The following is a 15,820-nucleotide window of genomic DNA, read 5'->3' on the forward strand; positions in this document are numbered from 1 at the left end:
TCAGGCAATCCACTCACCTCAGCCTCCCAAAGGCGCGGGATTACAGGCTGAGCCACCGAGCCCGGCTGCCTCTTGCTTTTTAACTGACCACGAGAGCACCTGATTGTTGCTCACACCTCATTACCTGTTTTGTGCCGAGGATACTTCACTCCCTGACATGCCCAGCAACACCCCAGGAGTGCCACCTGTTTTCCACAACAATGACCCGCACAGGGGAAGGGGTACTGCTAGAAAACAGCAGCCTTCCCACAATGACTGCAGTACAATGCCTCCTGCCTTCCCCTGCAAGTTGTAGGTGCTCCAACTCAAATAAAGAAAAGAAATGCCTGAAGGGCAAAATGGCCAGCGTTTCAGAGGACCACCAGCATTCCAGAACTTTCCGTTGGTGAAACCAGCATGGCTCCCATGGTTTCTGTCAGCCTGAATAATTGGTTCTAGCACTAGTCTCCTCCCATCCCTGATGTCCCATGTCCCAAAGCCCAGCTGCCTCAGTTTCCCTGTAATCTAGGAACCACTGGATGCCGTGGGCCCCCAGGAAGAGACACCCCTTGTTTTAAGTACAAATGCTCCACCCTAAGAGCCACATGCATGAAGGCTGGAGCAGGAAGAATCTTAAAGGCAAGATGTGGTCAGTTGGGAATTGTGGCCAAAGCCATGCCTGGCAGATGGGGCTTATGACAGAAATTTCACTAAAAGCCTCCAACTTCCTCCATCTCAGCCTACTTTAAGGAACTTCAGACCTACCATTTGGACCTTGATGTCCTGTCTTCCCAAGAGGAACTATATACATTTTCTTTGACATGTATATCTCTTATGAGTCTGGTCAATGTGAGGCTCCTCTTCTGATGCTGCTCTGTTTGGGGTAGTAAGGGCAGATAAAGTCAAATTTTTAGGTCCAGGATTGGCAAACTTTTCATGTAAAGGTCAGTAAAAAAAGTCTAGGCTTTGTGTGTCACATACAGTTGATCTCTGTGGATCTGCCTTTTTGTTTCTTTTTACAAGCACTTAAAAATGTACAAACCATTAGCAAACAACCATGAAAAGCACCAGTGGTAACCAGCCAGGCCCTGCTCTAGATATTGGAAGATGCTGGTGGGAACCTCAGATCCAGGACACTTGGCATGAGGCCTTGGAGGGGCAAATGCTTGTCCCCTTCCTTCCTCTGCTTCTCCACAAAGCAAGAGGACACAGCATCAACCCTTAATTTGCAAAGACCAACTCTGGACACTAGGAGTCTCCGCAAAGGGAACACTTTGCCTGGTTGCATCCTGCATGCTCTGATTGGCAGATCCAGGGGCAGCAGCACCTCCACCTTCTTCCCAGGATTGAAGTCATGGGCCTCTTCCTCCGTGTTGCAGTGCTCTTTCTCTCATTTTTGCTTCTCCTTCTGGGAGGCAGAGTCAAAGGATGAGAGCAGCAGGGGCAGGTGGGATCTAAACATAGCCACCTCGGCCACCTCACCTGGACAAGACGCAGCTGATCCCAACCTGAGTCCAAAGTAACCTGACAGGATGGCTCCAGATTACAAAGAGCAGGCCAGGCTGCAAAGAGCTGGCCAGGCTGGCAGTGGAGATGCTATGGTTCCAGCCAGCGTTTCTCAGACCCTTTTAGAGATAGGGTCTTACTCTGTTGTCTTGGCTGGAGTGCAGTGGCAGATCATGGCTCACCACAGCCCCAACCTCCTGGGCTCAAATGATCCTCCTGCCTCAGCCTCCCAAAGTGCTGGGACCGCAGGCCTGAGCCCCCACACCCAATTAATTGTTTAATTTTTTGTAGAGCCGTGCTCGGTGGCTCAGCCTGTAATCCTGTGCCTTTGGGAGGCTGAGGTGAGTGGACTGCCTGAGCCCGCGGGTTCGAGACCCGCCTGGGCAGCGAGACCTCATCTCTACAATAAATCAAAAAATCAGCCGGGCGTGGTAGCGCGTGCCTGTAATTCTGGCTACTCGGAAGGCTGAGGTGGAAGGATTGCCGGAGCCCAGCAGGTCGAGGCTGTGGTGGCCGGGAGCGGCCACTGCACTCCAGTCTGGGCGACAGAGTGAGACTCCAACTCAAAAAAAAAAAAAGTTTTTTTGTAGAAAAGAGAACTCATTAATGTTGCTCAGGCTGGGCTCGAACTGTTGGTCTCAAGTGATCCTCCAGCCTCGACCTCCCAAAGTGCTAGGATTACAGACATGAGGCACCACATCTGGCACTCTAATACCTTGCTTTGGATCTCCTTCCTCACACTCTTGATTTTTTTTTGAGTTGGAGTCTCACTTTGTCGCCTAGGCTAGAGTGCAGTGCATGCTCACGGCCACCCCAGCGTCGACCTGCCGGGCTCCGGGGACCCTTCTGCCTCAGCCTTCCAGGTAGCCAGAACTACAGGTGCCTGCTACCATGCCCGGCTAATTTTGTATTTATTGTAGAGATGAGGTCTTGCCAAGTTGTCCTGGCTGGTCTCGAACCTACGGGCTCAGGCAATCCACTCACCTAGTTCTCTCAAAGTGCTGGGATTATAGGTTGAGCCACCGAACCCTGCCTGATGTTTTTATAATTAAAAGTAAATCCCACTCATTTGTGACTTTGAGCCAAGGCAAGGTAGGCTGCTGTGGGGTCTGGGACTGTACCAATGCCTGGGGGATGGGGGTGGGGCAGTAGGCAGCTCAGGCCTTCAGGGATCTGACAACTAGGCTCATGAATCATCCTAGAAAAGGTGCTCATTGGTGAATATCACTATGGTGGTCACCTTCACAGTACTCCCATTAAGAAGCTATGCACCGATGCCAGCACCCTCTCCACCCATCAAAACAATTTTGGAACTCTTTTTCTGGAATGGCCATCAGAGCTGTCATTATATTACCTTTGATGTTTTGAGTGTCATCAAAATGTCTTCTTTTCAATATTTCCTTTACCTTTGGGTAGAGAAAAAAGTCATTGGGGGACAGATCAGGTGGGCTGGGAAGGTGTCCCAATACACTTATTTGTTTACTGGCTAAAAACTCCCTCACAGACAGTGCTGTGTGAGCTGGTGCATTGTTGTAATGCAAGAACCGTGAATTGTTGGCAAAAAGCTCAGGTTGTTTCCATCTGACTTTTTCACACAGCTTTTTCAGCACTTTCAAATAGTGAACTTGGTTAACTGTTTGTCCAGTTGGTACAAAATCATAATGAACAGTCCCTCTGATATAAAAAAAGGTTAGCAACATCATTTGGACTCTTGATTTGAACTGATGGAAATTTTTTGTCATGGAGAACTGGCTGACTTTCAATGAGCACTTTGACACTTTGTTTCAGGGTTGTATTGGTACACCCATGTTTCATCACCAGTGATAACATGTCCAAAACATTGTCTTCCCTCTCCCAAAAGTTCTTGTCAAGCTACAACTATCCTTTGTTTTTGTTCATCAGTGAGTTCCTTTGGGTCTATTTTTGCACACACTTTTCTCATGCCAAGATTTTCAGTTAAGATTTTCCTGTTTCTTTATCAATGTTTATTTGGTTTGCTATGCGTCTCATAATCACACGACAATTTTGATGCACAACTCAACACATTTTTACAACTTCTTCATCAGTTTTGCTCATTACTGGCCATCCTTACCACTCTTCATCAATGACACTTTCTCTCCCCTCAGAAAAACATTTAATCCATTTGGACCCTGCCGTTTTCTCCATGGTATTATCCCCATAAACTTGGACTAACATATCCCTGATTTCACTTTCACTCTTGCCAAGATTAACAAGAAATTTAATGTTCGTTCATTGCTCTAATTCATGCTTTGACTTCTTGAGACAGCACGCAAAAACACGCAGCAACAATAATGAATGCCACTCAGCAAGTCATTGCCACACATTGACACAAACACAGCTGTGAGACACTAATATACCAAAGTTATGAAACCTTACTGAGCTGTTTGTACAGTGCTGCCAACATTAGTGCACGGTAGAAGTTCATGAACTTAATTGTCAGACCTAGTGGACCCACCTCATGTTCACAGAAGGTGAATAGTGATCCAAGGAGACCATCAGTCTCAGAAGATACAGAGTAAGAAAGCTTCTTCTTTAACAAATAGCTATTTACCCGGTACAGTTCTAGGTGCTTCAGATACCTACACACAATTGTACCAGTGCCCAGGGATGCCCATGCACAACCAGACTACAGCTCTAGACAGCTATATAAACACCTCAGAGCTCAGAGATACCCACACAAAATGCCACCACAGCCCAGAAATACCACATGTACAAACACACCTTGACCTAGAGACTGCACCAGAGCTCATAGATACCTGCACAGAGTGAAGAGACTATTCTCCAGAGAGTTGTCTAGCTCCTCTCTCTGGAGGGCTTCTTGCATTGTCATGAAGCACCAGGTGTAGGCTTCCCACCGGCTGGCTTCCCTGACTGGGTCTCGCCCTCCCCCATCCCGTGGTCCTTCTCCAGCTACCTGAGTGACTGGTCAGAAACTGGCCTGCAGGAAAGCCAGGAGGAAGGTCAAGATCATCAGCACAGCACTCAAGACCTACCACGTTCCAGCCTTGCAGAGCCCAAAGACACCACTGTTTGGAGGAGGTCACAGTCTCAGCCAAGATCATGAGGCCCTTGAGGCCACGCCTGGAGCAGCCTGGCTGTTATAAGTCCACTCCCTCCCCACCGAGTCTGGTACCTCTCTTCCTGACCTCACAGGACTGCCGGTGGGGAGAAGATGCCTGGGGAATGTGCCCCCCAAAGGGACTTGAGCATCCTGGCTAGCAGGGCTGGTGCCTTACCCAGCAATGTGAACAGCAGTGGGAACTACCACTGACTTAACACGTGACACAAAGTGAAGAATGCACAACTGTGCTTGATCAGACAGAATGCATGCAGAAACAGCCACAGGAAAGGGAGCCCAGGGAAAGGAAGGATGGCCTGAGAGACGGACTGCAGGGTTCATGGAAAACCTCCTGGAGTGCTGTCAGGAGAGTCCCCATAACAAATAAAACCAGATGTAGGCTCTTTCCAGCTGTGGTCCCTGGACCTGAGCTGATGTCACCCAATACATGCACACTCAACTGTAAGGGGTCGTTTCAAGTTAGAGGTGATGTCTGGATTGCGGGCAGCTTCTGGGGACATCAGCACCTGTGGACATGCAAAGAACTGGAAGTGCAGAGAGAGAACACAAAGACAGAAAGAGATGGCACAAGCTCTGAGGTGGGAGAGGAGAGCTGGGCAGAAGAAAGAGGGAGGAGAAAGGGGAAAACTGAAAAGGCAGGGAAACCAGAGCATACAACCAGGCAGGATGAGCAATCATTTAAAAGACAAAGACCCAAAGCATTGAGTTAGGGAGAGATAAGCCTGACTGGCTGTTTCTCTGGAGCTCTGCGGCCCTGCAAGACCTGGCTGTGGGGGAGTGACCCAGGAAGGTCTGGCAGCAGCCACAACCCTTAGCTCTTATAACCTCATAAAAAGACAGTGTGCGGCTGTCACCTGTGTGACTTCCTGGGTCTAACACTCCAGTGTACTCCTAAATGCCTCCCCAGGGCATCAGAACCAAGAGAGGAGGCAGTCAGGCAGGCTGTTGCCACCGGTCAATAAGGGTGACAGTGACAGTCCAGATAGCACATCACTGTCATTGGCCCGTGGGCCCCAGAGGCACCCACTTTTGACCAGAGGAGTCTTTTCATGAGCTTCAAGGCGCTGGTCTAACCCATTTTCAGTGGGTTAATGATCTCGTGGAAAGCAACAGAGGGAGGTTTCCAAGGTATGATGACCCCCATGGAAAGGGGCTGTGGTATTTGGGGCATACAGGGTCACTAATGATCTGTCTCAAACCTCCCAAATGACCATGACCAACAAGATCCATCACCAGGAGAAATGAGCCCCGACCAGTCCAGAGATGTCACAGACACACATGACCCATTCTCAGCCTTTGCCTGTGCATGCCCAGGGACATCCACAAAGACAGTGGGATCCCAGAAGACCCGCAGCCAATGGGCACAGCTGACTTACCCTTCTTCCTCACAGGATCCATGTGCATGACCTGGGATGACAGTTGCTGGGGATTTCATTTCATGACACACGTCAAGCACTGCAAATGCAGAAGCAGGAAGACGAAGAACACCAGACCTGAGCTACACTTCCTCCAACCCCAAGTCTCCCCCAGGGAGAGTGGAGTCACACCTGTAAGCTGCCTACCTATGTCACAGAGGCCACAGAACTGAGGACGCATGTTGCTAGTGCCATGGATTCCCCCAGTCAGGGTGATCTGCATTGCCGGTCCCCACACAGAGACCTCGCCTCTCGCAGCTGCTAGAAAAAACCTGCTGCATGCTGAGAGCGGCCACCCATGTCTGATCTCACAGTATGCCTAGGGCCAAGCCTGAGGCAAAGTCCAGGGATGGGTGGGGGTGGGTCCTGCAGTGAAGAGGCTACTGGTGGCTGCAGGGACGGGAGGTAGTGCAGTGACCCTGCATGTGATCCCAACCAGCCATGGCACTAGCATGCCACCAAGCCTGGACAGTGACTGGACTATTGTAGTAGCTGTCAGTGGTTCCTTCTGTCTAAACACTAGGGACAGCCTGCACTATTCCTGTGACCTCTCCCCTTTGACCTCTAGCCCAGACACAACTCACAAGAAGAGGGCAGGATGGGCAAATGGAAAGCCAGCGCATGTTCCTGCTGCGAGGTTGCAATGACATAGCTCATGCGGGCACATGGGATTTCAACCTGGAGAAAGCCAGCTGAGAGGGACCCACCGCAGCACCATGGTGGAGACCCTCCAGGACTGTGCTCTAATGATGCCTGATGCTGCCAAGATAGAGTCCATTCAGCTGGACTCCCCCTAAGGCTCTGTGCCTGCGGTCTCCTGCCAGCTTCCCTCCACCAGCAAAGTGCGTGCACTTACACAAAACAAACACACGGCCTGTGTGTTTCAAAACGACATCTCAAAAGCAAACTCACTTTCATTTTAAAGCTTTCAGAAAGGTACCAATAAGCCCTTATTCTGATCAACAGCAATCATGTTTACTGAATGCTCGCTGTTTTATGTCCAGTCCTTCATTTCACCCTCCCAACGACACTACATACAGCACAGGTGATATTGCTGGTCCCAATGTGCAGGTGGGGAAATGCAGCCAATGAGCAAGGGAGCCAGAGAAGCACTCAGGCTGGACCTAACTAGTGTGACCCTGTGAAGACAGCCTGGGCGTGACAGCTGGGTGCTGGGCCACAGGCCAACCTCGTGTGCGTGCTTGCTGGGAAAACCCACATTCATAATCACATGATGGTACATTCTATTACACATAAGGGGTCAAAGTGCAAGACTCTGTCTGAGCACATAAATTGGCTCGAGAACTCGTGTTCCCAACGATCTGCCATTTCCTCCAGGAAGGCCAAGATCCCGTGATGGCTGTGTGTGTTAATACTGCTGCCAAGTTTGCAGGAAATTAGGCCCCTATCACCAATGTACAGCCTGGGCTGAGTTCCTACAGAGAAAAACAAGCTGATGTAAGACACAGCCCAGAGGCATGCTCCCTGGATGACCCTTGCATTTCTGCTGTCCCCTCAGCAGTCCCATGGTCCCACAACCAGCATTCTGCATGTCTCCAGCCCTCCCGGAACAGCCTATAGTCTGCACTGAGGAAACCCAGTTTGGTCACGTGGTAAGCATGTGGCAAGACTGGGACTCGACTCACATGCTCAAGAGGCCCCAGGACACCACTGGGGCTTGTCTAGCCTCCCTGGAGCAGGTGGACACCTCTCTGCAGTACCTGGCAGAGGTCTCACACCAGAGAAAGCAATGTTACCAAGTGATGGAGACTTGGGAAATGAGAAAGCCTTCTCTAAAGCATGAAGAAAAAGATAGACATTCCAATTAAAAGTGAGAAAAATGAGAGAAAGTCCACCCAAAAGGAAGAGAGGCAGCAAGACTGGGGGAAACATTCTACCTCTTTCTGGATCTAAGCATCAGAAAATAAATGAGGTGCTGGAATATGCCACCAGGGTGGCAAAGCCACAGACAGCCGCTGTGCAGGTTGACAAAGGTGCAGACTCACATCCAGGACCCTGCTGTGGGAGCATGAACCAACCTGGCTTTTCTGGGGGGGCAATGCGGGCTCAAATGTGTACCGCTTGTATACAGGTCCAGTGAGATGCCTACCGAACTCCAGCAAGATTCTTTTCTCTTTGAAACAGAGTAATCCTCAAGTAATCCTCCCGCCTTGGCCCTGAGTACCTAGGACTGATGACATTTTGTAATATAGATATAGATGGTCTTCCCTGGACATGGCTTCTTCTGGCAGCTCAGAGAACAGCCCCTGGCCACCTGTCTGTCTCCCCACAGGGACTCCCAGGAGAGCAGCCCACCCCCAAGGGGCGGGTGGTCAGTGGCAAGTGAGTCCTACACAGCAGGCACCTGCTCCCTCCCCTGAGGGTGCCCGATTACCAGACTGCTCCCAACTCCCTGTGAGTGTTCTCTATTCCTGTCCTACACAGGCTGTTAAACCCAGAATTCAAATCTGAGAGAGACCACAAAGAGCCAGCTCTGATGCAAACACACGAGGGTCTTTATTCAAGCTCGAGTCTGGGCTCACGTATGAAGCTGGCAGCGGCTTCAGGGACGAGAGCCCCGATTCAGTATGGTAAGCAGTTTTTATGTGCACTTACAGAGGGAGGGGAAAGAGCTTTAAACTTGATTTTACATGATTGGGTAATTTCTCCTAATGGGTATGGGAACACTTGGTATTGGTAGGTGCCTTTCGTGGGCTTTAACCTGACCGCCCGTGATTGACAGAAACCCACTTAACAGGCAGAGTGGAATATCAGATAAGTTAGGTTCATACAGTCACTGCGTATAAATTAACTTGAGCAAGCAGGCAGGAGGTTGCTAGCGCCACCAAGTCTGCTGATCCAAACTGAGGAATGCTTAGGAGGGCTTGTTTGCTTAACATTTACATAACATAACATGGTCATTATGGGACAACAAAAGCTAAACTTAACAAAGTTTTAAATATGAATGCTGCAAACACATACAGTGAATGTGGGGTAGAAATTCATATAGTACTAGTTCTAGGAATTTATAAAATATTGCAAACGTCTTATAGCAAGGCGGTTTTCCTAAAAGTCTTTTGATTCCCTCAGGTTTACACAGCCACTACGTGTAAATTAACTTTGACACGGGAGCCGGAGGTTTAAGTCAACATAGAGCCTACTTGGAGAGCAGCTAGTGCCTCAGAGTCTACTGCAATAGCAAAGGAATGTCTGAAAGGGGCTTATCGCTTTAACATTTATATCCCGTTGTAAAAGCAGAAGTCAGCATGGCAATTGGGACTAACAATGCTTAACCCAAGAGTTCTAAATGCAAACACTACTTAAGACATTGCATAACTACACAATCAGTCACTACCCGGCACCCGACATGTGTCTAATTCTACGGGATCTGAGGTAGGATTTAAAGTACTAAGAATTCATAAGGTACAATGTACGTGAGGTAGGAATACACAAAATATATAGTAAACATGAGGTAGGGATATATAAAATATAGTGAACTAAACACAACTTTTACAGCAAGTATGACTTTTAAGTTTCTTGGTTTCTTGGGTCTCTCAATAGCATGCTCTTAACCTAAGTCTATGGTATACTTTATTACTGTCCTCTCAAGGCCACCTAGGGTCCAATGTCCTAGTCAACTCCTGTCCCTGCCTACCTCCACTCCTGCCTGGCCCACTGTCCCATAACTGAGGCCTGCCCAGGACTTATGTCTGGCCTCCTGGGGTGTCTCTGGCCATGGGTGGTGGCTCCTGCTGACGATGCCCATACTCTGGAACAGGCAAGGTAGCTTCCCAGCTGCCTCCCTCTTCGTTGCTGTGGGTGTCAGCATGAGCCTGCCAGTGCTGGTGCGCCTCTCCTGTGTCCTCCAGATACCAGCACATGCCAGGCTCCCATCCCTGGTGGGCAGAGAGTTGCCCTGCCACCCCCAAGCAGCACAGGCCAGTCAGGGAACCAGCCCATCAACTGGCACCTGTGCCAACATGGAAGGGCCAACATGCTGGTGGCCAATAAGGACAAGGAGGAGGACTAGATCTCTGTCCTGGCAGGAGAGTCAGCCTTCCAACCAGCCTCCCTGCCCAGTCTCCCCACCCAATCCTCAGAGAGCATCTTGGCCATCTCCTGCCCTGTCAGGCTGATTTTACTCCACACTCACATACTCACATACACACTCATGTGCACATGTGCACACGCCTCACACACTCCAACACATGCTCACCCATACACACCCACATGTGCACTCACACAGTCTAAACATGCTCATATGCACATGTACACACACACTCTCTAACACATGCTCACCTACACTCACACTCATGAGCACATACACTCACACATGTCCTCTCACATGCACACTCCTCAAATACTCTAAAACACTTACACTCAGCCAGGTGTGGTGGCTCATGCCTATAATCTCAGCACTTTGGGAGGTGGAGGCAAGAGGATTGCCTGAGTCCAGGGAATCCTTTGAGAGCAGCCTGGGCAACTTGGCAAGACCTCGTCTCTACAATAAATAAAAAAAGTAGTTGGGCGTGATGGTGTGTGTATGTGGTTTTACCTACTTGGAAGGCTGAGGCGGAAGGATCACCTGAGCCCAACGGGTCGAGGCTGCGATGGCTTTGCACTCTAGCCTGGGAGACAGAGTGAGACTCTTACTAAAACACACACACACACACACACACACACACACACACACACACACACACGCACTCTCTCTCTCTCTCTCACACTCTCTTTCTCACATGTATACACATATATACACATGCACTCTATCATGATCACCTACACACATGTACTCTCACACATACATACTCTCTCATACACACATACACACATACATATACACTCTCATACACTCTAATACATGCTCACCCCCACACGCATACTCTCATATGCACACACAAACACACCCACACACATACACTCACACACACTACACATACACACTCTCACACTAACATGCTTACCCTCCCCACTCACATACTACACATATACACTCACACTCCAATATATGCTCACTACACTTACATGCTCACATTCTAACACACACACTCATGTGCACTCACACACACTAACACTCACACACAATACACTCACACACTAACACATGCACACACACATCCACTCATTCTCCAACACATGCTTACTCCCACACCCACACCCACTCACATACACACTCACTCACACTCTAATACATTCTCACTCCCACATACCCACTCACATACACTCATGTGCACTTACACTCACTGCACATACTCACACCCACTCACACATACACTCACATACTCAAATGTGTGTTCACACCCACACACACCTATACCCACTCACATACACATTCGCATGCACTCACACATACTCTTCACATACACATATACACTCTCTGAAACTTATGCTAACCCCCACACACCCACACCCACTCACATACACTCCTGTACACTCACACACATTCACTCACACTCTAACACATGCTTACACCCATACCCACTGACATCCACACATGCACTCACACAACACTCTAACACATTAACTCCTGCACACACATACTCATGTACACTCACACACATACTCACACTAACATGTTCACCCCCACACATCCTCACCCACTCATGTGCATGGACACACTCCTCACATAAACACATGCACTCATGCTGTAATACACACTCACCCTCCCACCCACTCACATACATATTCATGTCCACTCACACTCACACACTCTAACACACTCACACCCACGTGTACTCACCCACTCTAACACACACTCACACCTACACTTGCACCCACTCACATGCACTCATGTATACTCACACACATTCACGCACTCACACCCGCACACAGCACTCAGTTCCACCCCTTTCCCCGTCTGGTGGATGCTCTGCTGAATACCTTCTGCCCCTTGTCTTGGCACAAAATAGTCATGCGTCACTTAACAACAGTGACATCTTTCATTTCTGAGTTGTGTTGTTAGGCGATTCCATTGTCATATGAACACAAGCGTGCACTGACACACACCTAGGTCGTGTGGTCTGGCCTCCTGCTCCCAGACTCCACACCTGTATAGCAGCTACTGTGCTGAACACTGTAGGCAACTGTAGTACAATAGTAAAAATTTGTGCATCTAAATATGCATCAACCTAGAAAAGGTACAGGGAATAGATGGTATTAGAATCTTAGTGGGGCAACCCCCTTGGGTCCCCTCCTGCTCTGGGAGCTTTTCTGTCCTCTCAATAAATCCTGCTTTAAAAAAAAAAGAATCTTAGGGGCCAGCCAGGCACCGTGGCTCATGCCTGCAATCCCAGCACTTTGGAAGGCCGAGGTAGAAGAATCACTTGAGGCCAGGGGTTTGGGACCAGCCTGGGCAACACAGCAAGATCCATCTCTAGAAAAAAATATTTAAAAATTAGCCAAATGTGATCCCAGCTACTCAGGAACCTGAGGTGGGAGGATTGCTTAAGCCCAGAAGGTGGGGGCTATAGTGAGCTATGATTGCACCACTACACTTGAGCCTGGGTGACAGATCCAGACCTTATCACTATTTAAAAAATTATTTTAAAGATATGGGGTACAATTCAGGGTTAGGTATATAAATGTTCATTATGCAGGTATCCTTGTTGATGAGGTGTGCCCTGCTCCCCACCCCGGCAGTTTCCCATTACTGCCAATCCTTTTCTTATAGTATTACTATAATTGTTCAAGGTCCACTTATGAGGGATAACATGTGATACTCAGTTCTTTGTTTCTGTGATCAATCACTCAGTATTATAGAGTCTAAGTCCATCCAAGTTGCTGTGAAATTCATAATTTAGTCCTTCTTTATGGCTATGTAATATTCCATCATGTAAATGTAGCACATTGTTTCATCCAGTCCTTTTTTGATGGGCAGCATGGTTGGTTCCATGTTTTTGCTATTGTGAACAATGCTGCAATAAACATACGTGTGAGGTATCTTTTTCATAGAGTGACTTGTGTTCCTTTGGGTATATTCCCAGTAAGGGGATTGTGGGGTTGTATGGGAGGTCGATTTTTAGGTCTTTTAGGAATTGCCAAACTGTTTTCCACAGAGGTTGTACTAGTTTACACTCCCACCGACAGTGTACAAGTGTTCCCTTTTCCCTGCATCCTCTCCAGCATCTGTTGTTTTTTGAGTTATTAATGATGGCAATCCTGACTGGAGTTAGGTGGTATCTCAGTGTGGTTTTTATTTGCATTTCTTTGATGACTAGTGAGGCTGAGCATTTTTTCATGTATCTGTTGGCTGTTCATACGTCTTCTTTTGAGAAGTGTCTATTCATATCTTTTGCTCACTTTGTAATGGGGCTGTTTGTTTTTTTCTTTTTGGCGCATTTCAGTTTCTTGTAGATCCTGGGTGTTAAGATTGTTGTCAGATATACAGTTGGCAAATATTTTTTTCCAGTCTGTGGGCTGTCTTCCTGCTCTCTTGATGGTTTCTTTGGCTTTGCAGAAGCTTGTCAGTTTGATGAGATCCTACTTGTCTATCTTATTTCTTATGGTATGGGCACTTGGGGTTTTGACCAGGAATTGGTTGCCAGTTCCAATTTCCATAAAGGTGTCCCCTGCATTTTCTAAGGTTCTTATAGTTTGAGGTTTTACATTTAGGTCTTTGATTCATTTAGAGTTTATTTTTTTGGTATGGGGATAGGTAGGCATCTTGTTTTAATCCTTTGCATGTGATCAGACAGTTTTCCCCGCACCATTTACTGAATAGGTTCTCCTCTTCCCAGTGGTTGGTGGTGGAGGCTTTATTGAAGATGAGCTGGTTGAGAAATTGAGGTTTTGCTTTTGGCATCTCTATACTGTTCCATTGGTCTATATGCCTGTTCTTGTACCAATACCAGGCTATTTTGATTATTGTAGCTTTATAATAAAGTTTAAAGTCTGGGATTGTGATACCTCCCACTTTTTTTTTTTGGCTAAGAATTGTTTTGGTTATTTGTGGTTGTTTATGTTTCCATATGAATTCCTGTATTGTCATTTACAGGTCTGAGAAGAATGCTACTGGTAATTTAATGGGTTTATCTCTATTTAAAAAAAAAAGAATCTTATGGGACCACTGTTGTAGATGCAGCCATCATCGGTGGAAATCTTGTTATGTGGCACATGACTGTGTTCCCCTTGCCTGGGGGCCTCCACTGCTGTTGCCAGCCCCTGCTCTAGGAGGCCTTCTGGGTTCTCCTAGCTGAGACAAGTCTCTCCCACACCACACTCCCACAGCCCCGATCTTAGACAAGGGACACTTCTTATTGGCAGAAAGGCCACTGTAAGGGTGGTCACTCCCTACGTTGTTAACACCGGGAGTAGAGGGCTCCTATCCCACTGAACCATGCCTCCAGGAAGCAGGCCCTTCAGGGAATGGGTCAGAATCACAAGGGGAGGCCCTGTGAGCCGGGTGCAGAGCAGCGGAGTTGACTGAAGAGCCGTCTGTGAATGGGCAGGCATAGCCCCACCACTCTGAGCAGTGAGGACATGCTACAAACCCCTCTGGGCCTCAGGGTACCATCTGTAACATGGGACCCACACAACACCTGCCCTGAGGGTGAGCCACACTCCCCAGTGGAAGCTGGCATTACATCTCTTATTATACTTATATTATCATGATTATGCCTGGGAATGAGGGCAGGTGGATGGGGAGGGTAGTCAGGCACGGCTCACCCCTTGACCCTCCCCCCCATCTGCCCTGGCTACTCTGGGCAAGCTGATGCCCATCAGTTCCCTCTGTCGGGGCCCATCTGAAGCCCAGGCACAGACTCCTGCGTCCCACTTCCCAAACACCTTCTTCCCTGCATCTGGAGTTGCCCTCACTGAGGAGGGCCCCCAAGTCCTGGCCTACGCTCTGCCCTTTAGCTAGAGCTGCAACCTCATGGCCCTTGCTCTGTCTGCTCTGCCTTCTTGTGCAAAACCATTCCTTCCTCCCTCCCTGCCCTGTGTTCTCATAGCCCAGACCAAACACCCGCTCCTCCATGCGGCCGTGTCCAAATGGGAGCGAGTTGTCTGCTCCTCCAGCTTGGGCCACAAGAGATCTGCCCACTGTGGTCTAGCCAAGCCACCCTCCTTGTGGGTCAGGCCTGGCCAACTCAGCTCTGCCTGGGCCAAAGCAGTTATCACTGCCCCCCAGGGAAACCTCTGGATCCTCATAAGACAAAAAATTTATTGGTTACTCCCTGTCCCCTCTCCCTCCAGAGAGATGAGGCTAAAACAATAAAACAGAGACTTGCACAGTGAAATTCGCTCCATGCAGACTGCATGATACCTACTGCCAACCCAGTATAATCATCATATAGAAACAAGCAGCATCAGGAGACATCATACTGCACAATATCTACTGAATAGGCAGCACAATCATTGTATAAAAATGAGATGAGATGCCCACTGCTGTAATTTGGGAGCTAAAAGAAACATCCTGAGACATGAAGCTGTGGTGCAAGAGGCCTGGACCAGGGTCAGTTCGCATGTAGCAAACTGGGGACTCAGAACTGGGGCCTCAGCCTCCTGTCCATCACCTCTTGTCTGGCATCTCACAAGCTGCTGCTCCAGCATCTTCAGTGACTCCACACACCTCACACCCTTCAGATGAGCACTGCCCTCTTGATGATTTTAGAGTGTGTGTTGAGTGCTCTACCTTGGGCCTGGCCCTGACCTCAACACAGGTGCACTGATGGTGGACCATGCACACTCTCTACCCCCAGTGGACAGTCCAGAGTAGAGGTCTCACCATGAAACTATGTTAGCACCACCACAGGGCTTGTTATACACAAACTGGGCTTCCAATTCTGACTGTAGATCTGGGTAGGGCCTGAGATGTTTCTTG

General features: G+C 48.6%; 1 pseudogene; it reads right to left on the reverse strand.

Moving 5' to 3' along the window:
• The window catches only part of LOC103274908, a 17,088-nt pseudogene extending 10,865 nt beyond the window's left edge, over window positions 1–6,223 (reverse strand).
• Window positions 6,224–15,820: the final 9,597 nt, after the last annotated feature.

The sequence above is a fragment of the Carlito syrichta genome, unplaced genomic scaffold (assembly GCF_000164805.1).
Source record: "Carlito syrichta isolate Samal-C Ts95f unplaced genomic scaffold, Tarsius_syrichta-2.0.1 Scaffold315115, whole genome shotgun sequence".
Lineage (NCBI taxonomy): Eukaryota > Metazoa > Chordata > Mammalia > Primates > Tarsiidae > Carlito > Carlito syrichta.